Source organism: Calidris pugnax, unplaced genomic scaffold (genome assembly GCF_001431845.1).
Source record: "Calidris pugnax isolate Ruff unplaced genomic scaffold, ASM143184v1 scaffold40, whole genome shotgun sequence".
Lineage (NCBI taxonomy): Eukaryota > Metazoa > Chordata > Aves > Charadriiformes > Scolopacidae > Calidris > Calidris pugnax.
Genome location: NW_015090796.1, coordinates 3,436,866 through 3,443,675, shown reverse-complemented (window position 1 = coordinate 3,443,675; position 6,810 = coordinate 3,436,866).

Sequence of the window (6,810 nt, the reverse complement as noted above, 5' to 3'; positions counted from 1 at the left end):
CATCCTGGTGTAAAGTATCCCACCCCTGACATGAAGGATCTACACAGGATCTGGATCATCTTTGAAAAATCTCTGCTTGACCCATTCTTGGTCTTTTCTAACCCCCCAGAGGTGTCTGTGGGTGCTCATCACATCATTGGGGTGATGGTGCCCGACCCTCTGCCTTGGTGCACAGCTCCCATTCCTACCCACACAGACAGAGCCATGTGCTGTAACACCATCACCACTTCAGACACCAGCTGCCCTCCAGGAGCAGCTCTGGTGTGATGAGCACTATGTGTGCCTCCATCACCTGAGTACCCTGCAGAGCTGGGCAAGTTGCTTTCTTCTGCTCTAGGCAATGTGCTTTTGGACAAGACGAGATTTTTCTGCATATTGTAGCCAGAGAGGACAGTTTTATACTGTAAATTAAATCCAGTCCTGTTTAGCCTTCACTCTGACATTAGAGCAGCCTTCCAGTACCCAAAGGGGGGCTGTGGGAGAGATGGAGAGGGACTCATTATCAGGGAGTGGAGCAATAGGATGAGGGGTAATGGTTTTAAACTGAGAGAGGGGAGACTGAGATGAGATGTAGGGAAGAACTTCTTTGCTATGGGGGTGGTGAGACCCTGGCCCAGGTTGCCCAGAGAAGCTGTGGCTGCCCCATCCCTGGAGGGGTTCAAGGCCAGGCTGGATGGGGCTTTGAGCAACCTGGTCTGGTGGGAGGTGTCCCTGCCCAGGGCAGGGGGGTTGCAACTCGATGATCTTTAAGGTCCCTTCCAACTCTAACCATTCTGTGATTCTATGATTCTATAAAAGGGCATTAACCTCAGGGAAATAAAGCAGAACCAAGGTCCTGCTGTACAAAGGCTGTGTGGCCTCTGTACCTCTCTCTGGTTGACTATTTGCATCTACTCAACCTGGTGAGCAAACCACAGGAGTGTGACTACCTGCTGGTGGAGAGCATGATTGCACCAGTTCTCCAAAAATCAGAGGAAATTCAGGGAGGCAGCAGTGAAGTATGATATTCCTTTAAAGGAACTGGATCTAGTCCAATGAGTGGCACTGGCTTTCTTTTTGGTAAGGAACTGGGCTAACTGCCTGGGGTCACTGGCTGCCAAAGAGCAAGATGAGAGGAAACCACCAAACACCTGGGAGAGGGAAAGGAAGGGTCTTCCTGAAGCCTCCCTAATTCTCTGCGTCCCCAAAAAATAGGGTGGAAAACCTACGTAGGAGAGACTGGTGCTTCTCTCCACCGGCTAAATTAGCTTCCTTATAATTTAGCAGGCTGGAGAAATCTGCTGCCACTCAGAAGACGGGAGGAGAAAAGGTCTGGCTCTTCGGCAGCTGTTCAGAGATTGTTTGAAGGAGGCTGATGTTAGTGTGAGCAGGAGAACTCTCCAAGCCCAGCCATGTGGCCTGACCCCAGCTGGCAGCAGAACTACAGAAGCTTCTCAGAAACAGCAGTTGGTCTGTTTGGCTTTGTCAGAGGGAATCAGCGCGAGCGGGCAGCTCACACTCTCACAGATATAAGAACTTTCACCATACAAGACTATATTGGATAAAAAAAGATTGAGAGGGTTATACTGCCTACAGAAAAATTAGCCCCAGTTTAAGGAGGTTTTCCTGCCTTTTATATAGCGTTATCTTTCCAAGCTTTGCAAACAGGCCAAATAATTCCAAGGCAAACCAGTTCTCCACAGAATAAAGAAATTATCGTGTTCTTTCTTCCAGCTTCTGATTAGGGAAAATAAATTTTTCAGTGAGTAGGGAACCAGAAGGGCATTTTACAGCTCAACACAGAACAAGCCTCTTGGTACAGCCTAATGGATGCTTGTTTGTGCAGCCACAGTGGCCTGGAAGCTGAGTTGTGATATGCTCAAGCAGGTGAGGATAACCTAAGCCTGGAGGTGACGCTGTCTGGCTTTCCTTCTGTGAGCATCCTCACTGGTGTTCTCTCTCCAGCAAGGTTTTTTAATTTTTACAATTAAAAGGGCGATTGCTAAACACAAGAAAACTTTAAGCAGGGGAATATTAGTTCTGTGGGAGGTGATAGTAAATCACAGAATCTTCTAGGTTGGAAGGGACCTTAAAGATCATCTTGTCCAACCATCAACCTAATTTTGACAAAAATAGACACCCACTCAACAAACAAAAAGCAACACCATCACTAAACCATACCTCCCAGCACTACATCAACCCGTCTTTTGAACACCTCCAGGGATGGTGCCTCAACCACCTCCCTGGGCAGCCCATTCCAATGTCTGATAACCCTTTTGGTGAAAAAATGTTTCCTAATATCCAGCCTGAACCTCCCCTGGTGTAACTTGAGGCCATTTCCTCTCGTCCTGTCGCCTGTGACTTGGGAGAAGAGACCGACCCCCACCTCTCTACACCCTCCTTTCAGGTAGATGTAGAGAGCAATAAGGTCTTCCCTCAGCCTCCTCTTCTCCAGGCTGAATAACCCCAGCTCCCTCAGCCTCTCCTCATATAAATATGAGTAGGGAAATTAACTCTCTTCTCTCCCTGGTCCTTCATTACTGGTCTTATGCTCCCCTCCAGCAGCCTTTGATGGCCTCGTGCACCGTTCACTCTTCAGACAACTCCCCTCAGCATCCAAGGAAATGTTCCTTCCCTCTTTCTTTTTGGTCTTTTCTGGGGGAGGAGATTTCTCCCCACAATCAGTACCCCACTCCTGCTGGGGGGCTCAGCCTGCAATTATACATCATGCCAGAAACTCCCTGCTCAGTTTCTCACGGTGGGGGGGTCCATTTCCCTGTTTCTCCAGAGTATTTTGCTGGCCTCAAATATAGTCAGAGCAAACTGGTTTGCTTCCCAGACACAGCCTTTCAAACAAAACACACTGTGCATGCAGTAAACTGTAAGTAGATAAAACACCCCCTTCACCAGGTCTGTCACCTGTGGGATATACGATCCAGCAGCAGAAGAGAGAGCCCAGCTGAATAAATCATCTTATTCAAGAAAACGACTTTGTTATATAAAAATAAATGTGCAAAATCTCAGAATTATAAGCCGTTGATTATAGTTTCCACATTTCTTCCTTCAAGACCCTCATTCAGCCTGTGATTTTCAATTAGGGACTTCTTACACAGGGTGTAGGTAAAACCAGACATATCGTTGGCTCTGAGGAAGTGAACACCCTCTCGTTATCCTGGCTGGAGGAGGGACCCTTGATCTGATCCAAGGAGGAGAGACTACACGGGCCTGATCGGTCCTCCGAATGAGAGGGTGGGAGAGGGATGGAGGGATTTAGTGATTCTAATTATTACTAATCACTTAGGAACAGACAAGCCAACGGGTGCTGATCCTAAGGTAAAAAGTGTGATCCAAGTGATGCTGAGCAGCTACATAGAGGGGCAATGAAACTCTTTCTCACACAAAGACGTCCTCAAACCAGGGTTTTCACAAACCGTTTCTTCACGGTGAAGTCTTCTTGCATGTGTAGACACACACCTAAACAGCAGAGTGTAAACCGATCACCAATTCTCAGCTTAAATGTTCTGATTAAAATGATTTCTCTCACTAGAAAATTAAGATTGACTATCTTTGTAATATGATAGCATTCTGCCCTAGTTTCCCAAATTATACGAAAACATCAGCACAAAAATTGAAAAGGAAAAAAAAACGGCACCTTGTATACATTGCATATTAAAAAAAAAAAAAAAGAAATCATGACAAGTCAGGAGAATTTTGGGATATCACTTTGCATAAGGAAATCTCCTGAAAAATAAGTCCACAGGGATATGCTATTGCATTAAATCATCTCTCTTTTCCGTCCCTCATCTCAAAATGTGTCAGAGGGAGATAAGCAACCCTCGAGGTCCAACATAAAAGAAACGTGCTTCAGAGTCTTCCTTCCAGCCAGAGCACATCTGAGGCAGTGCAGCAGAAGGGGGCTGAAGGAAGAAAAGAGATTTTTCTCCTTTTCCTGTTATCCGTCAGCAAGGGGAAAGAGGGACAGCTGAACGTTTGTTACAGCCTTGTCCTTACTGACTATGGAAGTTGCTGGGGCACCTATTTTTTTCCTGTGGTTTTCCTGTGACTGCCTTTCCCTGGCACAATAAATAGTTCAGCTGGCACTGCGTTTCGAAGCTGCAGTTCACCCAACCGTTTCCTGAGGCAGGAAGAATTTTGCTTTCTCTGATCCATATTGATGCGATGATGGGGTTTTGTGAGTGTCCTCATACCACCCTGAAAGCATCTTAGAATAATAAGAACTAAACAGAGGAAATGCTAGATATTTAACTCATCAACCTAGGAATTTAATTGCAATGTGTAGCTAGTGTTTAACAGGCGAGAGGCTCAGAAAGTTCAGCAGCAGAAAGAAATTTCAAGGAAAAGCTCAGGAGGTGATTGACGAGTATCTGTTGGGCGTTGGAAGAAGAAAAGTCCCTTGGGTTGTTACAAACCATAATATACCTCATGCATACCGCATTTCATCCTGCAGAAATAGAGCAAATCAGCCCCAAACGCGGCCTCCTATCATTTTAGGAGGCGGAGTGTGCACTTCCTCTGCTAAATTCAAAAGTTAAGAAAACAGCAGCCCAATGCTTCAGGAATTCTTGCCTGTATCACACTCACAGAATCACAGAATCACATGGGCTTGGAAGGGACCTCTGGAGATCATCCAGTCCAACCCCCTGCCAAAGCAGGTCCACCCAGAGCAGGTTGCACAGGAACGTGTCCAGGAGTGTTTGAATGTCTCCAGAGAAGGAGACTCCACCACCTCTCTGGGCAGCCTCTTCCAGGGCTCTGACACCCTCACAGCAAAGAAGTTCCTCCTCATCTTTAGGTGGAACTTCTTCTAGTCAAGTTTGTGCCCATTTCCTCTTGTCCTGTCCCCGTGCACCACTGAAAAAAGACTGGCCCCATCCTCTTGACACCCATCCTGTAAGTATTTATAGGCATTGATCAGATCCCACATCAGTCTTCTCCAGACTAAAAAGACCCAAGTCCCTCAGCCTCTTCTCATAAGGGAGATGCTCCAGGGCCCTCATCATCTTTGTGTCCCTCTGCTGGACCCTCTCCAGCAGTTCCCTGTCCTTTTTGAGCTGGGGAGCCCAGAACTGGTCCCAGTGTTCCAGATGGAGCCTCACAAGGGCAGAGTAGAGGGGCAGGATGACCTTTCTTGACCTGCTGGTCACACTTTTCTTGAAGTACCAAAGGATGCCATTGGCCACCTTGGCCACAAGGGCACACTGCTGGCTCATGGGAATCCTCTTGTCCACCAGGACTCCTAGGTCTTTCTCCTCAGAAGTGGTCTCCAGCAGGTCAGCCCCCAACCTGTACTGGTGCATGCCACCTTTGTTCTTCTGAAAACCTGGTCTAAAGCCATGCTGCTCTTACTCTTTTCAAGGCTTTTTACCTTTAAAAGGGGATTAGAAGTCATTGCAGCTGTAACTTCCATTGCTTGCTCTGCAGGTTAATTCCAGTTCTGCAAACTTCCCCAAAATTGCTGCTTGCACTTGTGAGCGACACCGGCACAGCCGTATGAAAAGCTGGATGGGGATCAGCTTGGCAACTATTTCAATCTAACTTCTATATTTTAACCATTCAAGTATAGAACGGCTGAGATTTCAAACAGATTTCAGAAAGATGGCACTGAAAGGATGTTTGCAGACTGTTTACTCTTCTTGCATGCTTTTCCATTAGCCCAACTGTCTTCTGCTATCTATCTCCTATCTGGGGCCAAAGCTTGTTTTTCTCCAAAAGACCCACTACACGGAGTTGTTCGGCTAATATTCAAAGGGTATAAACAAAGGAATCATTGCAGCAGGCTGTGTTTGACAAGGGCTCAGCTTCTGCCTCTACATGTTAAGGTAACACAAGGTAGATTTTGTAAAAATGATTATTATATTTACGCTGCATCTGTCATGAGAATTTCTCATGAGCTGCTAAATTGCACTCACTAAATGGTTTCACAGTTACACTATTAATAACCTTGACTAGCTCACAGTCTCACAGATACAAGAACATTTTTGGAAACTCCTAAAATACCTCAGTCTACGCTCAAAGATATTAGAGGCAGCAGAAACCATAGCCTGGAAGCCCTTAAGTTTGAGCTGTGTAATGCATCCATGGAATTTTGCCGAGGAGTTTCTGCATCTAGCCCTGTAATTTCGATTAAATTACAGTATATTCTTCCCTAAATTAGTCAGTCACAGGAAGCTGAGCCTGCTCAGGGATGGATAATCCACCGGCCCAACGGGCTGCTTGCAAAAGCCATCTCAAGCCCCTGAGCACATGGAATACATTGCCATCCTTTCAGAAAATTTCTGGTGCTTCGTTGACCAGCAGGCACATGAAATTACTGACCCAGGTCTGTATTTGTGCCACCTCTCTGTTTTCATTTCCCACCCCCACACTTAACACGCTGATATTGTCTCATTCCTCTACAGGCACATTAGTCCTGCCAATCAGGCATCCTTAACTCTACTCCCCCATCTGTAATTGATGCAGCTATTAGTTTTTCCTGGCCACCGTGGAATAAAAAAATCAGGTGCATGTTTACACTTAAGTCAACGGAGTGGACCTCGCAATACTGAAAAAACAAAGCTGTACTAAGTGGAAAGGTCTGACACTTCTAGCTCTTGGCTTATTATGCATTGAGACTGCTTCATTTTTACTTTATTAATTTCTAACACTGGAAAATCAATACACACAGACTGAAAAAAAAAAGGGGCTTGCAGGGAAAAGAAGGATGGCCATGAGCCAACAATGTGCCCTTGTGGCCAAGGTGGCCAATGGCCTCCTGGGGGGCACCAAGAAGCCTGTGACCAGCAGGTCATGAGAGGACATCCTGACCTGCCC